Source organism: Neofelis nebulosa, chromosome 17, assembly GCF_028018385.1.
Source record: "Neofelis nebulosa isolate mNeoNeb1 chromosome 17, mNeoNeb1.pri, whole genome shotgun sequence".
NCBI classification, from domain to species: domain Eukaryota; kingdom Metazoa; phylum Chordata; class Mammalia; order Carnivora; family Felidae; genus Neofelis; species Neofelis nebulosa.
The window spans coordinates 53,842,325-53,867,663 of NC_080798.1; the positions used below are offsets into that span (position 1 = coordinate 53,842,325).

General features: G+C 47.6%; 1 long non-coding RNA gene across 1 annotated transcript in view; it reads right to left on the reverse strand.

Moving 5' to 3' along the window:
• Window positions 1–25,339, reverse strand: part of LOC131499372 (uncharacterized) — an 800,352-nt gene that overhangs the window by 27,140 nt on the left and 747,873 nt on the right. Inside the window, exons 13-14 of the long non-coding RNA XR_009255831.1 lie at window positions 14,760–14,936; window positions 2,505–2,811 (exon numbers count right to left, since the gene is read on the reverse strand). This is a non-coding gene — a long non-coding RNA (uncharacterized LOC131499372). The remainder of the gene's footprint in view (window positions 1–2,504; window positions 2,812–14,759; window positions 14,937–25,339) is intronic.

The following is a 25,339-nucleotide window of genomic DNA, read 5'->3' on the forward strand; positions in this document are numbered from 1 at the left end:
TCTGTGCTGACAGCTCAGAGCCTGGAGCCTGTTTCAGATTCTGTGTCTCCCTGTCTCTCTGCCCCTCCCCTGTTCACTCTCTGTCTCGAGAATAAATAAACATTAAAAAAAATTTATGAAAAACAGTTTGCAGTTCTTTCGGGGAGACACCTAGAAATCGAATTGTTGGCTCATATGGCAATTCTCCATTTAACTTATTGAAGAATCAATCATTTAAAAAATTTTTTAAAAAGTAGAAAATTTTTTTCGTTTATTCATTTTTGAGTGAGAGAGAGCACATGTGCATGAGTGTGCACGTGTGCGTGTGAACACACACACACACACACAAAGTAGGGGAGGGGCAGAGAGAGAGAGGGAGACACAGAATCCGAAGCAGGCTCCAGGCTCTGAGCTGTCAGCATAGAGCCTGTGTCGAGGCTCAAACCCAAGAACTGCAAGATGACGACCTGAGCTGAAGCTGGACGCTTAACCTAGCCACCCAGGCTCCCCATGTTTTTTTTTTTTTAGTTTATTTATTTATTTATTTTGAGAGAGACAGAGACAGCGCAAGTTGGGGAGGGGCAGAGAGAGAGGGAGAGAGAGAATCCCAAGCAGGTTCCACGTTGCCAGCTGTGGAGCCCGGCGCGGGGCTTGAACTTACAAACTGTGACATCATGACCTGAGCTGAAACCAAGAGTTGGTCGTTTAACCAAATGAGCCACCCAGGCGCCTCGAGAAATCACTAATTTTTTTTTTTTAATTTTTTTTTTAACGTTTATTTATTTTTGAGACAGAGAGAGACAGAGCATGAATGGGGGGAGGGTCAGAGAGAGGGAGACATAGAATCCGAAGCAGGCTCCAGGCTCTGAGCTGTCAGCATAGAGCCTGTGTCGAGGCTCGAACCCAAGAACTGCAAGATGACGACCTGAGCTGAAGCTGGACACTTAACCTAGCCACCCAGGCTCCCCATGTTTTTTTTTTTTAGTTTATTTATTCATTTTGAGAGAGACAGAGACAGCGCAAGTTGGGGAGGGGCAGAGAGAGAGGGAGAGAGAGAATCCCAAGCAGGTTCCACGTTGCCAGCTGTGGAGCCCGGCGCGGGGCTTGAACTTACAAACTGTGACATCATGACCTGAGCTGAAACCAAGAGTTGGTCGTTTAACCAAATGAGCCACCCAGGCGCCTCGAGAAATCACTAATTTTTTTTTTAATTTTTTTTTTAACGTTTATTTATTTTTGAGACAGAGAGAGACAGAGCATGAACGGGGGAGGGTCAGAGAGAGGGAGACACAGAATCCGAAACAGGCTCCAGGCTCTGAGCGGTCAGCACAGAGCCCGACGCGGGGCTCGAACTCACGGACCGCGAGATCATGACCTGAGCTGAAGTCAGCCGCTTAACCCACTGAGCCACCCCGGCGCCCCAAAATCACTAATTTTTTAAAGCTCTCATTGCACAATCGTTCTTGGTGTCCAATCAGCTAATGTGTCCTCCACCCAAGATGAGCCCAGAGTTAATCGTGGGGTCACCCCCAGAGCTGGCTGTCTCCCCAGGACTGAGAAGGCTGTGGAGAGGCAGCTTCGCCCATAGAGCCCTCTTTCTCTCCATCACCAGGATAGTTAACTTGCACTCAAAATGACACCGGTGTTCAATCCCATGAAAACGCTACAGGGCGGGCATCATTCTCCGAATTTTTTAAAACGAAGAAATAGAGATCCAGAGAGATGAATCCCTTGCCCAAGGATACGCAGCTAAGAACTAATGGGCCTTATTGGGTCTAAAGACCTATTGAAGCCATATCATCGCACTCAAAAGACTGTCTGTTTGCTGCCTAAGAAAGCGAAACCCTTCAGAAAGAACCGCCCCCAGCTCCAGTCAACACACCGCTTCCCTTGTTGGGAGAGTTTGATCCACAGATGGACTACGGGCAAAGGGAGAGTTCCTTCAGCCCAGGTGACACAGGAACCAGGGATTTGCTTTTTCTGAAAGGTCGCCGGGTGGCCTGTGTCACCGGGAATGAACCCTTCCCTAACAGTTTCCTGTCCCGAATGTCTCTCTAAGGAGGAAATAGCTGCCTTCATCCTTCCTCCCCATCCTATCCATCCCATAGGGGACGTTCCTTTTAGAGAAGGTGGGAAAAGGACAGAAGAAATCAGCTATCTCCTCTTTCCTAGATGTGCTAAGTTCTTCCTATATACGAACATAATCCTTCCGCCAGGCTCTGTGAGTTTGGCGGGGGTATGTTTTTCATTATGATGAGAAATTCGATGTTCACAGAAGTTAAGAAACTTGCACAAAACATCCCAGCCAATAGGTGGAGGAGGTAAGAGTCACACAGAGAACTTTCTGAATCTAAAGCCTATGGAACATGTGTACTCCTCCAGGCCAATCACCCATCAATCACCTCCTATGACTGAGTGTCCTAGCAACCTGGGCTAGGTGCTTACACACATGGTCTCATTGAATCTTTGTAAACTTCTGGCTTATACAAAAGGAACTGGGGGCTCAGTAATGCCCAGTAACTTACCCAAGTTCATGCAGTCAACGCAGCCAGCCAAAGACACTTATTGTGGGGCCACCGGATTCCAAAGTCCTGCCGGGTCCACCCTGTTATTCTAGTTCTTTGTCCCGTGTGGTGCTGAGCCTATCCCAGGATCAGGGGTCAGGAGAAATGGCTTCCAAGAAATCCTGCTTGGTTGCATCATAAGTTTCTGACAGTCTCCTCTTCCTCCGACTCTGGTCAACCATTTGTTGTGGATGTAGCCGATTCCCACATTAGGACGGGGTTCTTGGAGGAAAATGGTTTCCAGAATTGCCTGTGGTTAGTGATTTTCCTAAGATGAATTAGAAAGAAAAATATTTGGAAGGGAGGTTAGTTCATCTCAGCAAGAGCTGAGGTATAGCATCTCTGTGTTAGAACGTGGGGGCAGGCAGATATGGAGAAGCATATGTACATACAGAAGCTCATTATCCACAGGGGTGCCTTCCAAGACCCCCAGTGGATGCCTGAAGCCACGGGCAGTACTGAACCCCCTATAGACTGTTTTTTCCTATTCATAGATACCTATGATAATGCTTAACTTATAAATTAGACCCAGTAAGAGATTGGCAACAATAACTAATAGTAATGTATAACAATTATAGCCATATAACTGCAATAAAACTTACCCGAATGTGGGCTCTCTCACGAAATATCTTCTTGTACTGTACTCACGATTCTGCTTGTGATGATGTGAGAGGATATAATGTCTACGTGATGAGATGAAATGAGGTGAATGATGTAGGCATTGTGATGTCTTGGTAGGCTCCTATTGATCTTTTGACAATATTTTAGAAAGAAGATTCTGTATAATGGCGCCCTTCTTCTGTATATGCTCAGGCGTGTGTGTGTGCGCGTGTGCGTGTGTGTGTAGAAGTATGTGCACAAATCATATGTATTCAAGTGTTTGCAAGAGCGGATCTGTCTGCATATGTAGAGGTGAACGCATTTGAGTGTGCATGTGTATTTCTGAGCACTTGCATAGAGGGGGGCTTACAGGAGAGGGCTTAATGGAAGACAGCAGACGACAACTCCCCACTATGACTGATTCTTGAAGATCTTGGGCTGGAAGAATCATGTTGGGCTCTCAGGGGTGAGAGAGTAAGGCTCTGTGTGTCCACAGGGATCTTCCGGCTGGATGAAGACTGCAGTTTCCTGGCACTGGTGCCCTGGTTCCCTGGCAAGTGTCTCCATCTAGCCTTGGTTCCTCCATGCCTTGCTTGTCACTTGGAACCTCCAGCATCATCTTTGTGTGGAGTTCAGATCTGACCTTCCCAACAGCCCCAGAGTAGGGATCTCCAAGTTCAGGCTGGTAGGGCTCGTCTGGGAGCTCCCTTCACGTGCAGAGTTCCTGTTACCACTTCTGGATTCTGACTCAGAAGTTTTGGTTTGGGGTCTAAGAATCTGCATTTTAACAAGCTCTTGGGTACAGGTGACACAGACCACTTCTGGAGGCTCTCTGGCTTAGAAAGCCTGCAGGAATTCACTGACTTGTGTCCATCTTGAGCGTCTATCTCCCAGAATCTTCCTCTGACATGCTCCATGTTATCACTGAGGAGATCACTTCCTCGAACCTGCGGTGTCCTATTTTGAGTCTGATATTCATTCAATACTAAAATCAGATTCTATTTCCTCTTTTCGCTGAGCAGCTCAGGACACATTGTCAATTGTCTACCTGTTGATGAACCCTCAACAATCCCTCAATGGTCAGTATGGAGGCAGGCCAGGGGTCTAATTGTACACCTCCGCTTTGAAACCAAATGCCCAGCAATGAATGAGAAAATACGTATTGTAGATTATCAAGGGGTTTCTTTTTGTTAAAGTCCGTAGAATCTACTGACTTCAAGGATGCTTTCAACGTTAAAATCCCACCTTGCTAAAAGCATACTCTAGTCTTTCGAGCAAGAATTTATAAACAACAGCAGTGATCTTCTTATCCATTGGAAGCGACTATTTCAACTTCCCGTACAGAATCCTACCTTGGCTAGAAGGAGGTTTTTTTGTTTTTCTCCTTCTCCTTCTCCTTCTCCTTCTCCTTCTCCTTCTCCTTCTTCTTCTTTTTCCCTTTTAACCTCTCTAAATAGGTGAAGGTAGGCTGGCTTGCAAAAACTATTTGGCAATCCATTTCTTCATCCTCATCAACCAAATTCTGATTTCATATGGCATTGGAATGCAGACTACAGTCCCTAAAATAGGTGTGTGTGGGGGGGATGGGAGACTTATTTGACAGTGTTACAAGGAGACAAGCTCGAAGCAAACATTTGACACTCCAGCCCTGGAATGCTGTAAAAATTTAATTAGGTGGATCCATTAGTCATGCCCACATGGAGGTTTCATATGGGACTTACAAAAATACAGGCTACTGAGGGAAAGTTTCAGACCTTCCTGTAAATACCATTTCCCTCATTATTTGGAAATGTGGTCTCGGTGGGACCATTGAACCAGGCTTTGTATTTACAAAATATGGTCAGGGCCAGATTAACAGCATGGACTGAAGGGGTTTTTGGATCCAAACAAGGGATGACTTTTTTTATAAGGGAGTTTACCCAGGCCGACTGCTTCTGAGTCAGTTGGGCTGAGAGACGATTTCGGTGCCCACTGCTTTGCCTCACTTCCTGACTTGAAATCTTAGGTTTAAAGGTACCCAGATGGTGCCGGGTGGTAGGCTCCAATGGGATGAGCGTGTGCATTTTTTTCAAGTTGAAAATACATAGGCAGCCTCCCTAGTTCCAAAATGGGGCATGGTTAACGGGGGGGTTTCATTCAGAAATCCAACTCTGAGATTTCAGGGCCTGGGATACTTATAGCTTGATTTGCAAGCAAACATTCTTAATTTACAAGCACCGTTATTTTGATTTGAAGTCTCTGATTGGTCACTGTGGTCTGGAAGGAGGTAGATGAGGAAGATCCTTCATACGATTAATTGTATGGTGAAATTTGAAAGACACTGAGAATTAACTCAAGACCCTTAGTTCTTCATCAGTTTAAATCAGATACAATTGTTCACGTTGACCATGGGCACTGTTTCTTCAGAAACATTTCAAGTGACTCAGACTAATAGGGTCTAAGCATTCAGCCAACAATGAAAGGGTTTCGTACGGTATACTATTCCCGTTCTAGGACCACAGTCCTCTAGAGACTGGCTGTGGACTAACTTTTCTGGCTTCATCTGTATATATTCATGCATGTATTTATGTTATTATTTCAACAAACATGTATGTCTTTACGCTCTAGATTGAGACAAAAAGTTTACTGAGAAGCAGCCCTTGCCCTGGAGGAGATCAGAATCGAACGGGAAGACTCTAGTGACTTTTAAACAAGTAACCACAGAACAGTGTGATGATAATTACAATGCTAAGTGCCTATCCATCAAGGAACTTACCCACATTAATTCAAGTGTTTTTAAAAGCAAGCCAGAAAGGCGGGATTTTAATTTTTTTTATGATTTTTTTCGTGTTTATTTATTTATTTTGAGAGAGACAGAAAGAGTTTGAGTGGGCGAGGGGCAGAGAGAGAGGGGGAATATCAAGCAGGCTCCACGCTGTCAGTGCAGAGCCCAACGTGGGGCTTGAACTCATGCAACTGTGAGATCATGACCTGAGCCAAAACCAAAAGTCAAGTGCTCAACCGACTGAGCCACCCAGGAGCCCCTGATTTTTTTTTTATAGATAAAGAAGATGAGACCCAGACAAGCTTAAGAACTTTCTAGATACATGGCTAAGAAATGCCAGAGCTAAGATTTGATTCCAGGACAGTCTAACTCCATTAAGCCGTATTGCCTCAGAGTCTGGGGTCAGTGCAATGATTGAAGTACACTCTTGGAAAAGAGTCAGCAAAGTTTGGGGGTGAGGTGGGTCCTTGAAGGATGATTAGCAGTCTGCAAATTAGACAAGTAAAGTGTTTGGTATCTTTCAGGGAAAGCCTGCCACGTAGTAACTAGTATTTTCTGGCCATTGTTTCTTACAAATAAACCTCAGTTTAAGATAAAGAATCCTATTTTATATCACAAAAGATACTGTGTCCCTAAAAGTCCCGTGGCTTAGGAAAGTTTTGTAGTCCTCTGTTTTTTCCCAAACTCATTGCACATGTAAAGATTTCAGGCTCAGCTGAATTTGGGAACATCTTAGGAACATGTGAGCAGAGGAAGTACATAGCTTTGGGGAAACTGAGCTCCACTGGGCAGAAAATTAGCGGGTAGGGTGGAATGAGTAACTGGCAAAAAATACAGAATGTCCGTGAGCGAGGGCTGCAGGTTTCTGGATGGCAGGCTATTGTGTTTGTGTTTGGGACGTTCAGGAATCCAAAGAAGTTAGACTGTGAGCCTTGTGAGCTTTTTCACATCTTTGACCCCAGACACTTTTGATGTGAGCTCGGTCGCCATCTTGGTTGCAAGCTCATTGTTTGGGGGACGGAAGGAAAAGAACAGACTCCAGCTTGGTTTCTCCGAGTTTCACTCTTCCAAATTTTCCGGGAATGTGTAAATGTCGATTTATTCTTTCAACTCCTCAGGCTTCTGATTTCTAAATTCAGCCACACGGGACAAGGCTTCTTAAAGTAGATTGGTGAAAAGCAAAACAAGTCTCACATGGTGGCCCCAACACTTGAGATCACTGTCTGAAATTGAGCTCCTCATCTATCAAATTCCAAGCAGTGCCTTCACAGTAAAGAGAAGCTGGACCCTTCCGAAAGGCAATTTTCATCAGCCAGGACAAAATGGCCCGTTGGTCTCTATCCTTTGGTCTGTCCATCTCTGGTGGACGTCTGATATTTGTGTCCATCAAACACTTCTCTTTTCTCTGGGGATCCCACCCCCATCTCCCATTCTTGAACTTTGCTTGGGGCAGACTCCCTAGGTTCCTGGTTCCAGAGGTGATGGCCCTGACCAAATACATTTCCGCAGTATTGGATTCTGGGATGAGCAGCACGCTACCAATTCAAGCCAAGAAAGCTTCCAGTCCAGAACTATTGAGAACGATTTGGAAAAAAAAGAAGCTCATTCTGTAGGGAAAGTTTACGGCAAAGATGATTTAAGACTGGAGGTTCCAGTGGCCGTATTTCTACCTCAGGGGGATCCATGCAAAGGAGGAAGGCAACACAGGAGTGAGTGAATCGGGAAGCAGTAGGAACCAGTTCCTGGTGACAGTGTTGATAACATCTGGATCCGGGCATGCCAAAAGCCAGCACCACCACTGAACTTTTCAAAATGTAAGCCAGTACATTGTTTCGGTATGTTCTTAACCTAGATTGCATTGAGTCTCCTGTCACTTACGAGCAAGAGTCCCGACACCGCCTCTATTTAGGGCTCCTCAGGCTGCCTGCAGACGACTTAGAGCACGTTATGACATTCTCAAAATATACAGAAAAACTTGTGAGTTCACTTTCATTTAAAATAGGAATGTAGGAGTGGGATGCAAACGTTATTAAATCCAAAAGACAGTCAGAAGGCAGAGAAACGGATTCAAACTAGGAACCGTTCACTCCACTGTGACCGACTCATGGCTCACTAGGGCTGAGCCGTCCAGTGTGGGAGCCACGAGTCCCACGTGGGGAAGGAGCATTTCGTCTCCGGCTCGTTCGAATGGAACGGAAATGAGCCGTGCGCGCAAAACGCACCCTGGATTTAGAACACGGGATGAGCAAGAGAGTGTAAACTATCCCACTAAACACTTTTGCATTGATTACGTGTCCAAGTAAACATATTTTGGAAATATTAGGTTGAATAAAAAAGTATTATTAAAATCACCTTCACCTATTTCTTTATTTTTTTTTTTTTTTACTTTTTGTATTATGGCTGCAAGGACAATTTTAAACGATATATATGGGTCACATTACATTTCTACTGGACCGTGCTGCCCTAAATGTGGAATTGCCACGAGATTCCACTTTAGGCTAACCAGAAATTCTGCACTGGACACTCCCGCCCTGGTTTTCTTGATCTTGAACTAATGGGGTTGACGGTGTGGGAAGAAGATGTGGTTCAAATCATTCTCCACAGTACAGCCCCTCTCTCTCTGAAGCAGCCCCCAGATTCTTCCCATAACTCCTCTTTTCTAGGCCAAACACTCCATGTTCAACAATCACTTTTCATAACCTGCTTGCCTCACTTTTCTCTGGACACCTTCCAGTTTCCCAGAGATCCTCTTAAAATACGGTGCTCAGCATTCTCCCTGGCCTCCTAGCGGTAGTTGGGGCACTGAGGTTCTCACCTCCCCACACTAGACACCATATTTCTATTAATCTGACCCCTCTGCTATTACCATCTTTGGAAACTGAGGCTTCTACCGGTGGTTCTCAAAGGAGAATCCCCAGACCAGCAGCATCAGCATCACCTGAGAACCAGTTTGAAATGCAAATTCTCTGGCTCCACCCAGGACCCAGATCCTGAATCACAAACTCTGGGGGGTGGGGCCCAGCAATCTGTGCTTTAACAAGCCTTCCAGGGGATTCTCATGCATGAATGAGTGTGAAGTATACTGGTTTAGACCCAACACCTTCTACAATCTTCTGCCTGTGAGCCAGATTTCCCATTGTAATGGTTGGGGTTTGTTTTTGAACCATAATGCAGGAACTTGCCTTTGTTCCTGGTGGTGCATCATAATGCTGGGCCACGGATCTAACTTGTCTAAACCTTCTGGAACATAGATTCTGCCATTTCTCCCTGCATCGTGTGAACTGCACACGGACAACGCTGCGTTTCGTCTGTAGGCAGAGCTCTGATGTGAATGTTGAACAACACAGGCTTCAAATCGGGATCACGTTTCCCTCCATGCCTTGGGTCACGCCGTTCCCTCTGCTTCGGAAATATGTTTCCGAAGCCCATCTCCTTCACCCCCCGATGGGCTTTCCTGCCTCGCTCTACCAAGATCCGCAGTATTTTCACTTAGATGTCACCTCTGTCAAGAAAATCAGGTTCGGGGGTGGTCATTCGAGCCTCCTGCACTGACAGCTATGAGTGTTTGAGTGACTTGTCTTCTGGAACGCTGATTCTCTATAGGCGCTGCTCTGCTCCCAGGGGCAATTCTGGAGTGCTGATTCTCTATGGGCATGGCTCTGCTCCCAGGGCCGGTGGCTGGACACATTTTTGGGGGTCACAACTTGGGGAAACTACTAGCATCCAGGGGGTTGAGGCCAGGGATGCTGTTGAACACGCTAGAATGCATCAGGCAGGTCCCCCAACAAAGAAGGACGTAGCTCCCCACGTCGACAGTGCTGACATTGAAAAACCTGTCCTAGACTCTAAGTTCTGCATCCCTTTTACTAACCAGTTTTAGCCCCAACAGAATGAATGACCCAAAGGAAGAGGTGACATCTCCCTTGCTGGGAAGGTGAGAAAAACCAACGAAGGCAGGTTGATAACTCCCTGTTTTAGGAAACAACTTGCCTGGGGGCTAGTATGGCTGAAGACATACAGAACTCGTTTTTCATCAATAGATAAACCTGATTTACAATGAGCATACCCATTGCTGATTCATACTTGGGCTTGTAAGGTGCTCAAAAGCCACTAAAACATTTCTCGGTCTGTAGGTTGCCTGAGCACCTCTTTTTGCTATCCTATTGCCCTATTAATGTGTCGAGTTATATTTATTCACCGTGTGGACTTGGGCAGCTTAATCTCTCCAGGCCTTAGTTTTCTCAGAATGGGTATAAATACACCAACACTTCCCGGGGCCTGGATACGAGGGTGAAGTCAGATGGAGTTTGAATGTCCTGAGCATGTATGCATATGGCTTGGTCTGGAGCAATCCCCTCCTCCTGGGAGTGATGATTTCACATTTAATCCCTCTGGCTATCCTGTGGGTCGCGAGCAGGTACTGTATAGTCTTAATTTAAAAGACAATGACTCTGAAGTTGAGTCGGCCCAACTGGCTGGATTTTATCCAGCTTTCCATCAATGAAAACATCTTACTGGTGTCTATAATTGATTTTGACTGATGTAAAGAAACTTTTTCTGTCATTGACAAAGCTTTTCTGAAAGCTTCTCGAATGTTAAAAAGGACGATTTTCAAACCATCCAGCATGAGGATCCACACTTTTGCATCCAAGGTTGGCCGTGACTCCCAGACATCTCCAGTGGCGGGGGCTCACAGACGGGAGAGCAGATTCCCGTTTAAAGTGATGATATTTGGGGCGCCTGGGTGGCTCAGTCGGGTAAGCGCCTGACCCTTGATTTCGGCTCAGGTCACGATCTCACGGTTCGTGGGTTCAAGCCCCGTGTTGGGCTCTGTGCTGACAGCTTGTGCTTGGGATTCTCTCTCTTCCTCTCTCTCTCTGTCCCTCTCCGACTTGTGCTTTCTCTCTCTCTCTCTCTTAAAAATAAATAAGAAAACATTTTAAGTGATGACATTTGAACTCTTGAAGGAAGCCAGCAAGCAGGGTTGGGGAATTCCGTACTAGCAGTGAGGCCTGAAGGCCTGAAGGCCTCACTGGAGTCTTCTCTGTGTTGCACTTCCAACCAAGCTCGCTCTGTAGAGACCACATCCACTTGGAGCCTCATGGAAGCTGCTCTCCTGCGCTCTGCTGGGGGAAGAGCCCTGCCCGAGCGTCTCCCAGGGGGAGGCAAGGCCTGGGAGCCAGTGAGTCATTCTGTCTTGGCACAGAGTCCCCAGGGCTCTTGGGGGAAACAAACAGACTTTGTTGAAAGGAAGCCCTCCTGCGTATGAATGGCCACCAGTCAGCTCTTTGGTGGAGCCCTATAACCTGCTCCTGCCCCTTCTTCCCCTCTTGGCCCGAAGAAACCACAGTGGCTTGGGGGAGGGGGTGGATGCTTGAAGGTCAGACCTCTGTTGTCAGCCTGGAACAAAGACCCAGGCCCTGGCCGAGAGACATTTCCTGGGGCCCGATAAGGGGCCCCTGCTTCTGACCGAGTTTTAGTGGCCTCACCATTGCTTGGGTAAAAGGAGAGTCAGGCTGGACACCTCCTTCCCGTCATCTCTCTTCCGTTAGCTGGGTGGCGGTCAGGCATCTCCCTCATGTTGAAAGTGCTCTCCCTCCGGGAGCTCACTTCTGTGATGTTTATTCACCTTTGTTGCAGGAATTTCTCTGCCCGACACACAGCTTTATTATGTAATGCCACGGGGGGAATATTTTCCTCTCTTGGCAGCTGTATTGAGAATTTCTTATGAACAGACATCCACTCTTAGGAGAGAAGAATATTCAAATCGGTCTGTTTGGGGATCGGGGAGGGAACCGATCTTCTTGGGCCTGAATGGGAGCAGGCCGAGGGAGCCGGGGACAGGCTTGTGTGTCACTCCAGAGAAGGAAGGAAGAAGGAAGGGTAGAAGCGTGGGGTTACTGCCGGCGTGGTGTCCTAAAGCCGTCCGTGTGCCCCTGTGACCCATCCAGTCCTGGGATCATCAACCTTTCAGTAAAGGCCCCGTGCCCGGAATGTTTCAGATGAGTGGCTTTCTTTCAGAAATCCCTTGAAGATACATGCTTCTTGTTCAGCTGGATGAGGGTGACAAGCCACGTGAGCTCAGAAGCTGGCAGAAACAGGAGGCGATAGCTCTTGGGGGAATTCGCAGTAAACTGCGGGGACAACTCTGGGTTTTTGAAAATCCGTGGAATTCGGGTTTGCACTAATTTTAACTAAATGTGCTAGGAGTGAGGGCTGTGGATAACATCTGACTCACACTGTCAATGTCCCTGGGCTCGCCTTCACTGGTACCCACGGTTCTCTCCTCCTCTCACAAAGAGGAGGGGGCTGGGGCTCCATATGCTGAGGCTCGCTGCGATCGAGGGCACGACATGGTCTCCGAGGAGGAGGAGAAGGAGGAGGCGTGACCCTGTTTATTAGCTCCTTGGAGCAGGGAGAGGGAGCCGGGACAACGTGGCAGGTGTGCGGGAAGCCCTTCCCCTCATTAACCCAGATGGAGGTCACGGCTCCATCCCGGCTGCTGCCAGGAAACAGCGGCTTGTCAAAACTTCGGGCGAAACGCAAGGTTCCAGCTCATTGGAACCCAATTCCGCGATGAGCGCGGGCAGAAGAGGGAGCTGTGCTTGACTAGCCCCAGAGAGGCCAAGCAGATGTCGTGCGAGACCCCTCTCTGCCAAGCTCCAGCACTGGCTGGGCTCATCACCCAAACAGGCCCCCGGGGAGAGCAGCTGATGAGGGCCTCGCCGTGCAGGGAGCCACGGAGCACTCGGCTCTGCCCCCTCCCCCAGGGCGGCCTGGCCCCCTGCCAGCTCAGTTAGGAAAGGAGGCCGGGCAGCCAGTAGTACATGGGGAACTCCTGCAAGAGACCCAGCAATGCTTTTGGACGGCGTCCAGCCGTCACGGGCCGCAGGGACTTCAGCCGGGGCGGGGCCGGCCGGGAGACAGAAGCTGGGAACACGGACACGCTCCCCCCGCCACGGGGAGAGAGGTGGACATAAACTGTGAACTCCAAAAGCAGGTCTCTTAGCTGCTCTGTCTGCAGTGGTTTGGAGAGGGATCACGGCTTCCCTCGGGCCGAACAAGTGCTTGCCCTGGAACCCAGACACCTTCCGGAAAGCAATGAGGGATCCGCACGCTGACACGCGCGCCCATGTGTGTGTCTAAGTGGTGTGAGCGCCTGTTCCGTACGGGCGTGCGTTTGAGCCAGGGCAGACCGGCCACCGTGTGAGAAGATGGGTGCGGTCGGTTGCGGCGTGTACACACGGACAGCGGGGGTGCGCTTTTCTTCACGTGCCTGTGTGTGTCGTGTTCTGCGTGTGCATTGCCTGACCGTACGTGAGCCTGCATGCGCACGGCCAGTGTGTAGGTGCTTCGCCGGGTGTCTGTGCGTGCATCTGGCCACGTGGTCAGCCGTGCCTTTGTTAGGGTACGTGTCCTCTGTGTGCGGAGAGGTTCCGGGACTATGACGTGTGGGCGTGCCGACCACAGGCCCCAAACGCATGCGTCATTCTAGCTGGTAAACTGCGTGTACGTCCAATGGGTGTGCACGTCCCGTGTGTGTGTAGTTTTTATAAAACCCCTGCATGTGTGTGTGTGATGTGTGTGTCAGTTGTGTGAATGCATGGGAGAGAAAAGGCACAGCGCTGGAAACGATGTGTGGCCCATCCAGCCTATCCACAGCCATCTCTGGACATCGAAGCCCCCTGGCACGGCACGTGGGGTTGGGCCCCCACAGCTCACCTATCCCTCCTCCAGGCCAGCCCTGTTGCCTGCCATGCGTGGTGCCTCCGTAACTCCCTTTACTCCATTTCTATAAACCTGCTTACAGTTCCATGCCCTTGGGCCTCTGTTCGTGCTGGTCCCTCTCCTGGAACGCCCCTTCCCTTTTCTGTCATCTTTCTGCCACTTACTGATTGTTTCAGATTCGGTTCAAGGGTGGACACATCTATGTAGCCTCCTTGATGTTGAAGCTGATCATTTCCTACTTTGTCTCCCAACTATGAATGCAAACACATCTCCCCAAAAGCACCTCTGAGGTTCTAGGCACTTGTTTGCCTGCACATGTGTTTTCCTGTCCAAGACGGTGACCCCCGGGGGGAGGGAGACCGGGCTGGCTTCTGCTCCCTGAGCACTAGGGCATTCCAGACCTTCTGCTAGACCTACTCAGCCACATGGCAGTCCTGTTAGGCAGGTGACTTTGTTCTCACTCTAGAGATGGGGTCGCTGAGGCTCTCTGAAAGGGTCATAGATCTCGTAAGTAGCTGGGCAAGAACTGAACCCTATATCTGACTCTGGGGCTCAAGTATTATACTGTTACACCATTCCTACTGAAGAACTTATTCTTCTGATTGATTGACTGATTCATTGATTCCAGAAATATTTATTGAGCACTTGCCATATACTGGTTGCTGTTCTGAGCTCCTAGAATACAACCCCAAGTTGCCTCATGGAGCTTGAATTGTAGTTCTGGTTGACCCCGGGAGGCTGGGATGGATGGTGTGTGTGTGTGTGTGTGTGTGTGTGTGTGTGCGCGCGTGCATTCTATCTTTGAGCCGGAGTGTCCCAGGATCCAAGGTTATCTCAGAAGGAGATGCCCTGAAAGATTAGTCGTGCAACTGTGGAGTGGAGAAGATGAGAAACAGATCATCAAATGCCCACATCCTACTGCCCGGAACCTGTGAATGTATTAGGCTCCATGGAAAAGAGAAGTTCAGGTTGCAGATGGAATTAAAGTTGCCAAGCAGATTTTAGGATAGGGAGATTATCCTGGATTATAAGGGTAGGGCCAGTGAAATCACAGGTGTTCCGAAAAGCGCCAGGGAAGACAAAAGCAGAAGGCGTCAGGATGACGCGGGAAGGACAGGACTCACCGTTGCTGACTTTGACGGTGAAGGACGGGGCCGGGAGCCAGAGCATGTGGGCAGCCTCTAGAAGCTAGAGAAGACGAGGAAACAGATTCTTCCCTGGAGCCTCCAGAAGGAATACAGCCCTGTTCCCAACTTGACTTCAGCCCAGTAAGAACCATGTTGGAATTCTGACCTCCAGAACTGTAAGAGAATGAACGTGGGTCACTTTAAGTTTCTTGGAGGTGAAATATTAATGGTGGCCGCAAGAAAGAAATGGATACAGGAGCCAGGGTCTCAGGTCGGGAGACACGGGTTGCATCAAAATAAAATCTGGATGCAAGCTTCGTGAGCTAACGGCATAATAAAGGGTGAAGGATGTTGAGTGAGAAGCGCCAATGAGCAAGTTCCAACTGTGTGAGAGGTTGATGGCCACGGTGCATGCACACCGAGTGTCTGGGGGGCCTTGACTTTCACTCAGCGATAGATGCATTTCCTCAAGCTAGGGACAGCTGCTTAAAGGAACAGCATAGCCTGCTATTCCTGCTGCTGGTTTCAGGAGAAGAGTGAGACCCACTGGGGACTGAGGCAACGGTTCCCATGACAATGGGAACGCGACCCCAAAGTAAAGCTCCCAGAAGCTCTGCAAGCAAGGCTCTGACGATGGGGAGCCTCAGGCCTTGTCCCAGAAGAAGGTCATTCTGACTCCAGACCGAGCTGCTCCACTTGGACGGCATCCCCGCTATCCAAAAAGCCCCGCGGGCCAACGGGCAGCGGCATCGGCGGCATCAATGGCAATAAAATGAATAATTACATATTTCCTTCTATGCTCGTTGTTGGGGGCTGAGAGAAAGGGCCACAAATAGGGCTCCAGGAAGGAAGCTCATGAGGGAAAACTGGACCAAAGCTGAGTAATGACTGGGGGTGGGGTGGGGGGGGTTCCATTACTGCAATTAGCACACTGTATAAACAGCACTTACGGGCTCTATCTGGGAGTTTGTGGTAATCCATCTGAAATAGACAACTATTTTATGCAGGGAGGAATGAGGGGGACTATTTCCAAGTCAATTTAATAGTCTAGTCTGCAAACAATCCCCTTCCTCCTTGTTCACGCTCTCCCCTTCTCTCCCCTTCTTGGCTCAGAGCCGCGTCCCCTCCTCACAGCTGTGCTCACTTGAATGGTACATCAAGCCCCCTAAAAACCTGGCATGTGGAAATCTTTCAGCATCCTCGGGCTGTCTTTATCCCACGGTGGGGTTTTGCTGGGCTTCTCCTTTCTCGCTCATAGACATTCAGAACTGGACTTGTCCTCTCCTCTGTGACCTTCTGTCTTGCAAACAGGAGGATGGGTTTGCAGTAGGGGAAGGTGTCTCTGTAAGGAGTGAAGAGGTCCCAGGAGCTTCTGACCGACACCTTCCTGATTCTTCTCATGCTTCTGAGGGCCTGCCAGGGTGCGTGTTTGTGTGCAGCTCCCGAATCTCTTTCTCTCAAGAAACCCGGCTGAGGGTACGATTTTGTCATCCAGCTGCTCTCTGGGTAAAGCAATTTGGCTCAGAGCTGGGGAAATTCCAATTACCAGACTCTAGAAACTGAAATATTTTATACCTTTTTCTAGCAACCTATTCTGTCTCTCTGTCTCGCTCGTCTACCCTCCCTTCCACCATCCCCCCCCCCTCCTCTTCTGTTTTGGCTCTTTGGGCAGAAATAGCCAAATATTGTCATGAAGACATGTTAACCAAGTTAAAAAATATATATCACCTTGGCAGTATAAATAGAACAGGGGCATGGTTTCCCTGATCTGTCCCCCATCTTTGTGTCTAGGTAATTTGGGGTTATACACATTTTCTTTATAGAGATTTCAAAACGTTGAAAACGAATGCCTGAATTTTGACCCATTCATTGTTAGCAACTCAAGGGATTTTTCTGGAGCACCAAAATGCCACATAGAGGGTGGTGGAAAAGATGGAAATTGTTGTGACAGTCAAATCCATCCCCAAACATTGCCAAATGTCTCCTGGGAGGGGGGGGCACGGTGAACCCTGGTCGACAACCTCTGTCATCACGGAATGAATTTTTACAGCAATCCTACAAGTTCAAGGTTTCACTTCAGAGTAGTGAATTGTCTTGCCTGAGACCACCCAGGCTTTAAGAGTCTAGGTTTAAGTTCCTATCTCAGGCTCTTTCCAGAGCTGTGCAGCTGCCTGCCCCACGGACTGTTTCCGAAAATTCCACATGGCCTGAAGTGGGGGCGGCCCATCCTGGGTGCTGTCTAATGGACACAGCCCAGTAGAGCTCCATTTCTCAGTGCACAGAGGGCTTCTAGATCTGGCTGCAAAAAAAGAACAACACCGTCTCTGTTATGAAGAAACCCACAGCTTGGAGAAAAAAAAAAAAAAAGCAGGGACACGTCTGATTCATCAGGATGACTCATACCTGGGATCACTTCGCCTCTACTCGGCTTCCCGTGGCCTGTCGCGACTTGTGAAGGGCCACGGTGAGTTGAGGAAAGAAAAGTCCCTTTTGAATGTTGGGGATGGATCCACCCGTCTGGGTGCAGAGAGAGCTCGGTGCAGCCATCAAGATAGCTTTATGGGGGACGCAGAATCAAACTGCAGGGAATCCGGCGTGCAGCGCTTGGGAGGTCCTTAGAAGTTTCCAAACCCGTCCTGGCCAGCCCAGTGTGCCCCTCCATGGATAGCTCACGAACCTGGAGCCGTAGCCAGCTACAGCGTACAGGGGAAGGTATTCAATAATTTTTTAGCAAGACCGGAGCTCGGGGGGGAAACGGATCTTCAGGTGCAGATACGGTGGTGATTATCCTGGCGAATGCACCAAGCTGCGGAGTTCATCCCTTTACATATAAACCCTTGTCGCCACCGTGATTACATCAGGCCTCTGGGAAGCCATGTGCACGGCCCTCTATTATCTGTTGATAGATTACTTGGTAATCACACTCATGTCGTTTTCTTGAGGACAAGAGGGTGTAATCTTCCTGCTTCGTGGGTCTCCCATTTCTTGGTGCGCAGCTAATCCCCATCCGGCTCGCTGAGTGACTGGGTTGACAGAGGAGCCGGTGAATTTCCACCAACCCCATTAGGGGTCTTTGTGCCCCTCCAGCAGACGGTTGCCCAAATTCCACCCATTAAAAAAAAGAATGGGCTAATTAAGCCTGCCAGCCTAATTTTGTGCTTTCTAATTTTGCCCTTTAAATGCATCATAATTATCAGATGCAAAATACATTTTCAAATGCAGAGCCACTGACGGGTGTATTTTTAAATGTGCAGGGCTAAGACGGGAGTTAGCAAAGAAGCAGGCAGTATTTTTAACTTGCATCGGGGCAGGAAAAGGCCATTGCCTCACCGATTCCTGCCAGTGTATTTGGAATGAAAACGGCACTTATTCCTGTGTTACTGAAATGGACGTCACTGTAGTGCTGTGCCCTGCAATGCTGCTGGGTGCCATGTCATTTGGGGTGCACTTGGACAAGTGGGGGGGGGTGTGGTCACAGCTCTGGGACTCTGGGCTTCACGTTAGGGCATGGGGTACATGCCTCCCCAGACACTGCAGAAGTTAGGGTTGATACAGGCACGGATTTGGAAGAGCTAGCCCTTTCACCTTGTTATTATCTTAACAGCTTTCCGTGGTTTTTCTTTGTTATTGACCAAAGCGTGCACCTAAAACCTTTGGTTCCTGCAGCTTTTGGCCCGAAATAATTTTCCTTCTCCCCAATCTACCCTAAGAGGCATGGCTTAATTCTATTCAGAATGAATGCTGAAAACAAAAAGCGTCATAAATAATTACATATCATATTACATTTAAAAGATACAGCAATTCTATTCAGTGTATCCAACCCATATTAAGTTGCACTATATAAAGCGGTGTAATATAATGCATTTCAATGGGTCTAACATAAAAAAAAAAACAAAAAAACAGCCATACTAGCACATTAGCTTGGGACTTGGTGCCATGGAGCTTTCCCCTCTGAGTTTATCGCCCCCATTTCATAAAGCCCTTCTTTTTACAGATGGGGAAACTGAGGCGCAGAGAGTTTGCACGGGAGAAGCAGGGTGGGAACAATTTTTCTCCCGTTCCCCTTCGGGACAGAGAACACTGCAACCCCTCTGGGTGGACCCCCTATTCCTTGGATCCTGACGAATGTTCCCAGGGCGTGTTGGCATCTGGCTGCAGGGTCGTGACTGCGAGAACAGCATCTTCCCGCAAGACTCTGCCAACAGGGTTCTGGACGCTACTGGGCTCCTTCCGGAAATCCCTTCTAAATAGGCATGATAAAATGGATGACACGAATGTCCACAGCAGCACTATGCATAACTACCAAAAGGTGGAAACAGCTCAAATGTTGATCAACTGGCGAAGAGGTAAACACGTTGGTGGTGTTTCCATGCAGTGGAACGTTCTTCGGCCGTAAAGAAAAGAATGAAGCCCTGATACGTGTTACAACACGGAGGGGCCTTGACAACATGCTAAGTGGAGGAAGCCAGACACAAAAAGTCACATTTTGGAGGTCCAGAAGACGCACATCCATACAGAAAGGAAGTAGATTAGTGGTTCTAGGGGCTCAGGGTAGGGAAATGAGGAGTTACGGTTTGTAGGCATGGAATTCCTCTTTGGAGATGATGAAAATTTTCTGAAATTAGTGAGTGGTGATAGTTTCTCAGCCTCGTGAATATACTAAGAACCACGCACTGTATCTTTTAAAGGGTGAATTTTATGGTATGTGAATTATGTTTCTATAAAAAATAACGGGTTACGTTATAAAATTAAAAGCCAAGATGGATTACCATTTTGCCTCTGTGGTTCCCGCAGAAATGGAAACCACGCAGTAGTTTCCGTGCTGCTTTAGTGGTTTCTGAGGTCCTTTCTGAGCACCGTCCATGGGTCTGCCAGCATCGGATGAGGGCCCACCGGAGGGAAGAACCACAGTGATCATCCAGGCTCGAGAAAGGCAGAGGTCATGTTGAGGTCACAAAGGCCAATGTGAGAAATTCAGTCAGAGCAGAAATGCATTGCCCTTGAAGCTAGAAGACCTGAATTCAAATCCTGACCATGCCACTCGGAGCTGTGTGACCCTGGGTAGATCTCTTAAACCCTCTGTGCTTGGAGGACCTCATCTATAAACTGAAGATACTGATAACACCTCCCTTGAGAAATTCTTATGGGGATTAAATAATGAATTGTTATTTGTAAAGGGCTAAAACAGGGTCCTGCGGTATGTGAGCACTACGTATATCTTTATTAAGATAATTTTGGAGTTGCATTAATTTCCTTTTGCCACTCTAATAACTTACCACAAACTGAGCAGCTTAAAACCACACACATTTATTATCTGCCAGATTTGGAGGTCAGTCGTTCCAGGAGTTCTGGAAGTTGAAATGGGTCTATGGGGCTAAAGCACATGAGTCGGCAGGGCTATAGTCTGGAGGGTCTCAGGGAGAATCTGTTCCTTCCCTCTTTCAGCTTCTAGAGGCTGTCTGAATTCCTTGGCTTGTTGCTGTGGGCCACTCTGACCTCTGCTCCTTTGTCACATCTTTGACTCGGCCCTTCTTGCCTCCCTCTTGTAAACACCCTTGTGGTTACATTGGATCAACATGGATAATCCAGGACAAGGAAATCTGCAAAGCCCCTTTTGCCACATAAGGTGACATAGTCACAGGTTCCGGGTTTAGAATGTGGACGTCTTTGGAGGGGGGGGCATCCATCTGCCACAAGAATATATTACTTTCTCGTACAGGTGGTTGAGCTACATACGCTTAATCAGGGGGTTAGGAAATACTTGAGACGCTCTGAGATTTCTATTTAATTCAAATACACCAAAGGGTCTGGGATCTGAGGGAGGCTGGGCCGGCTCCCTAAGGCTTAATCCCCATCATTCTAGTTGCTCTGACGTCAGTGCAGGGGAGGCAGGCATTGTTCCTCCTGCAGGTACCCTCTGACCAAGAGTCCTGGTGCTCTCTGTTCCCCGTGCCTGAACACAGTTCCTCGAAACTTTCTTCATGAGTTGGCTCAGATGTCACCTTCTCAGGCTCACTCTGACCATCCTATTTAAAAGTGCGACCCACTCGAACCTAGCCTTCTAAAGATTCCTCCCCTCCGCCCCCCCCGCCCCCCCGCCCATGATCCCTGCCTCCTAGGATTCACACCTTTGTGCAATTCTCCCCCCTCGAGGGCTGGGCCTAGATTTTAATGAACAGAATATAACAGAAATGATTGGCTATCCCTTATGGATTACCAAAGCCCATGACTTCCATCTGCCACTCTCTTTTGCTCCTTCGTTTGCTTGATCTAATGAAGCCGGCTGCCATGTAGCGAGCTATCCTATGGAGAGGTCCACATGGCAAGGAACTGAGCGTGGCTTCTGGCCAACAACCCACAAGGAACTGAGTCCTGCCAACAGCCAGGTAAGTGAGCTTGGACGTGGCTCTCACTCTCGCCGTGTGTTGGGCTCACTACAGCCCCAGCGGACGTCTCGATTATAGGCTTCTGAGAGGTTGCGAAACTGCGGACCCAGCGAAGCCATGTTGGATTCCTGAGAAACTATGAGGTCATGAATGTTGCTTGGAATTGGAATGTTTTGGGGTAATTTTTGGAGTAACAGATAACTAATATAATAGTCGACATCAATCGGAGGCCGGCAGGCAGCGCGCCAGATATATTTTGCACATAACCATATTTGATCCTTTACAATTGATACTATTATTTGCCCATTTTAAAGATGGGAAAGCTGAGGCTCTGTAAAATCGGGGTTTGACCAGCATCCCCGAGCTGGTAAGCAGAAGAGTCAGGTGAAAATGACCCATGTTGTTTTTTATCGGCTGCATGGATGGAGTTCAGCCTGTGCTTGGGGAATAGTGCGATTTCCTGTGGATTAATGTGGGAATCAGATAAATATTTGGTGGAAGCCTCCATATGGAGAACTCTCTCCTTGGAGTTGCCCACAGCCTCCTCTCATGAGCAAATCTCCCCGGCCTAGTAACGTACCCATGTAAGAACTAACCAAGGAAGACTGCATTTTCTGGGCATTTTCCTTGGAATCTTACATCAGGCCTTCGACGTAGCTGGCAAGGGCCGGGAACGGGCGCTTCAGATGCCCATCTTCTCTCCCGAAGCCATCTAGAGGGTGAGAGTGAAAGTCTACCCTGACTTGGGGGTCTATAGGAGGTGTGTTTTCCCCAGGAGAGACCTTTAAGAGCCCTTGGAAGCAAGCTAAGGAGGAAGAGAACCAAGAGAGTTCTTTTCTGCCTAAATTTATGCAAATCAGCGGTTTGTCCTCCAAACGTGATTTTTATCTCCATTTCCTTTTGCAGCTGATTGAGTGATCGGAAGCCAGCACTGCAGTTGTGACCCCCATCTGAACTCTGCCCCTCTGAAAACCCATTTGCTTCTGCAAAACCTTCCTACCTTGAGCCCACCACTGTTTTCCAGGGGAGGATCCCAAGGGTTCCAGTCTGAATCCCCTCCCACCCTGTTGTGAGAATCCTACTTGTCTTTGCACTGAAACTGACTTCCATTCACTAACTGAGACATTCTTGGAGGTAGAAGGCAGAGGCCATTCTCCTTAGCCCTCTGGAAAATGAAGCATAAGGCCGATCAGGTTGGTTTTCATCTGCACAGAGTCAGGATGTTGACATCTGCAAGGTTTGGGTGAATACCAAGTTCAACAGTTTCATGTTACAGACAAGAAACTGAGGCCAGAGAAAGGAAGGGATTTGCCTACGGTGACCTAGTTGGCTGGGCAAAGGGCATATCTTGAGGGCTGCAGACACGTAAGGATTGGGACATCCTGGTACAAAGCTCAGAAGGCTCCTTCCACCAAGCCAGCGATTGTACAGCAGTTAAAAGGGGTTCTTCGGTTCTCCAGCACTTTATAAATGTTATCTCCATCTTCACAAAAAAGTCCAAGTCCACAGTGGTTTCTTTATTTTTTTTTAAAGAAGTTACTGACCTAGTTAAAGGATCTGATGAAATACGAAACTCTTTCCTTTGTAAAAAAAAAAATACAATATGCCAAAAATTATATTACGTTTTAAGGACTCTTTGAAGGCCCATGGACTCCAGGCTGAAAGCACCTGCTTTTAAGTTTGGTTATTTTCCCCATAGAGCACACGGGAAAACTGAAGTTCAGAGAAGGTATGTGCTATGCTCGTGCCTAGTGTGGTGATGTATGCCCTTAAACAGAGATTGGCTGAACTCCAAAACTCAGGTTGGTTCATTCCCCCAGATTACACTGAGATGTAATACCATGGATTCTGGAAAACAAGTATTCACTCATTCTTTACCAATCAATATGTTGTTGTTAAAGCCTCTACCGAGTGCCTGGCATTGGAATAAGAAATGGCGCCTTGGAACTTACGCAAAGTTTGGCATAGCTGGCTTTCCTCTCTGCAAGAGAGAGCCTGCAACTGGGAACTCATGGCCGGCCTTCCCAAGATGTGTGTGTGTGTGTGTGTATGTGTGTGTGTATTTTATAAGAGTAGATGTGCAGCAGTCCCCAGCGAAGGAGATGGGATGGACACCCTACAGAGGGCTTCATGGGTTGAACAGAGCAGAGACTAAGGAGCAAACTCAACCAGGAACCAAATGCGTTCCATCGAAGTTGACATGCAGTGTGTCCAGATCCGACGGGAGCGTTCCATCCTGTTATTTTTAGGATTAAGACTTTAGGCTTTATATCAGAATGACGCTATATGGTTTGATAGGCTCCTTGTCCTGCCTTCTTTAGAGGTGCTGGGGCTGGAAGCCACATGTCCCCTGGATGGCCCTTTCCACCATGGTCATGGGGGTCCAAGTGATGTCTGGTTAAAGTAACGGGAAAAGAATCAGTGGTGGCAGTGGGGGTCACCAGGAGGAGACTCAGTCTGGTAAATGAAAGAGACTGTTTAGATCAGAGCCAGTTGGCTGGCCCTGTTTGTATAGTTGATGCTGGGTAATTGTCTTCACTTTGATTTTTGCCTAACTGAATGACTTCTCCCCAGTCTCCGTAATAGCCTGAGTTTCTCCTGAATCTGGTCCCAGGATACTTTCCCTGATTTCTGGCTATTAGGTTTTCCTCCACCTGTCCTCTAAGCTGCTGAATCACATTTAGAGACTCTCTAGTAGTCTAAAGATGTCCTAAAAGACTTCCTTCTAGCTAGTCCAGCTCTGCGCTGGCCTCCAGGGAGCTGGAGCTCCGGAAATCATCCCCCTTGGAGAAGTACCATCAGAAGAGGCTGTGGGGGGGGCGGGGCATGGAGCAGGTATAGTTGTGGAAAACGGCACAGGAGGCTGACTGAGGTCCAGTGGTCAATTTGTTGATGATCTTAAAGCAAGAAGAGAGCAAGGTGGAAGTAATCTTCAATAGTCCCCTTGGATTTGGTCACTCAGGGAAACTCCCCACCCTCCTGTAGAGTGAGTCCCTTGAGTTCTAATCCTGTCTCGGCCACCAAGTCTGTGTGATATTAAACAGGTCCCTTCTCCTTTCGGGGGCTCAGTTTCTCCATCTATACCGTGGGTGGGATCACATGCTTTCCCCAGGTCTTTCTGCCCGCTCCCCCCCGAATCTAGACTTTTCTGTTTGAGATTTGAGAAGACATCCAAAATGAGTTTCTTTAGTGGAGGTATAATTTACATACAGCGAAACGCTCTTGACTGTACTGTTGAGTCACTTTTGACAAACACATACACTTGTGTAACTTCACTGACCCCAACTGGGACACAGAATGTTTCCATCCCCACAAAAAGTTCCCTTGTCCCGTTTTCCAGGCAATTCTTTACCTCAGAGGCAACCGCGGATCTGATTTCTATCACTGTAGGTTAGTTTTGCATATTCTAGAATTTCATATAAATGGAATTATACAGTATGTACTTTTGGGTCTGACTTCACTCAGCACATTATTTTTGAAATTCATCTACATTGTTGTACGTAGTTTATTCCGCCCTTTTGTTTCTTTTTCTTTCTTTCTTTCTTTTTCTTTCTTTCTTTCTTTCTTTCTTTCTTTCTTTCTTTCTTTCTTTCTTTCTTTCTTTCTTTCTTTCTTTTCTTTCCTTTCTTTTTCTTTTCTTTTTTTGCTGAGTAATATTCTATTATATGAATATATTACAGTTAGTTAATCCATTTTCCACTTGATGGACATTTGCTCTTTTCCCAGCGTTTGGCTGTTATGAGTAAAGGTACCAAGAACGTTTGTTCATACACAAGTCTTTTTTTGTGGATCTGTGTTTTTATTTTTCTCAGACAAACATCTAGGAATAGAACTGCTGTGTCATTAGGCAGGTGTGCATGTAACTTTTTAAGAAACTGTTCAGCAGTTTTCCCAAGTGGTTTTTACCCTTTTATATTCCCACCAGCAATGCATGAGCGTTCTGGTGGCTCCACCAGCTCTCCATCATTTGATGGTATCCTTCTTCCCCTCCTTAGACATTCTAGGGAGTATATCATGGCTCACAATGATTTTTACACTCATTTTTCTTTACGTTTTTGTTTCATTTTACCACTGAGCCAAAAGCAAATTGTTATCAGGACCCTGCTAAAGAATCAAAGATACTTCAAATGATTATTAAATATCCGCATTTTTTTCTGTTAAATTCAGTCTTTAATTTCTTTTTTTATTTTC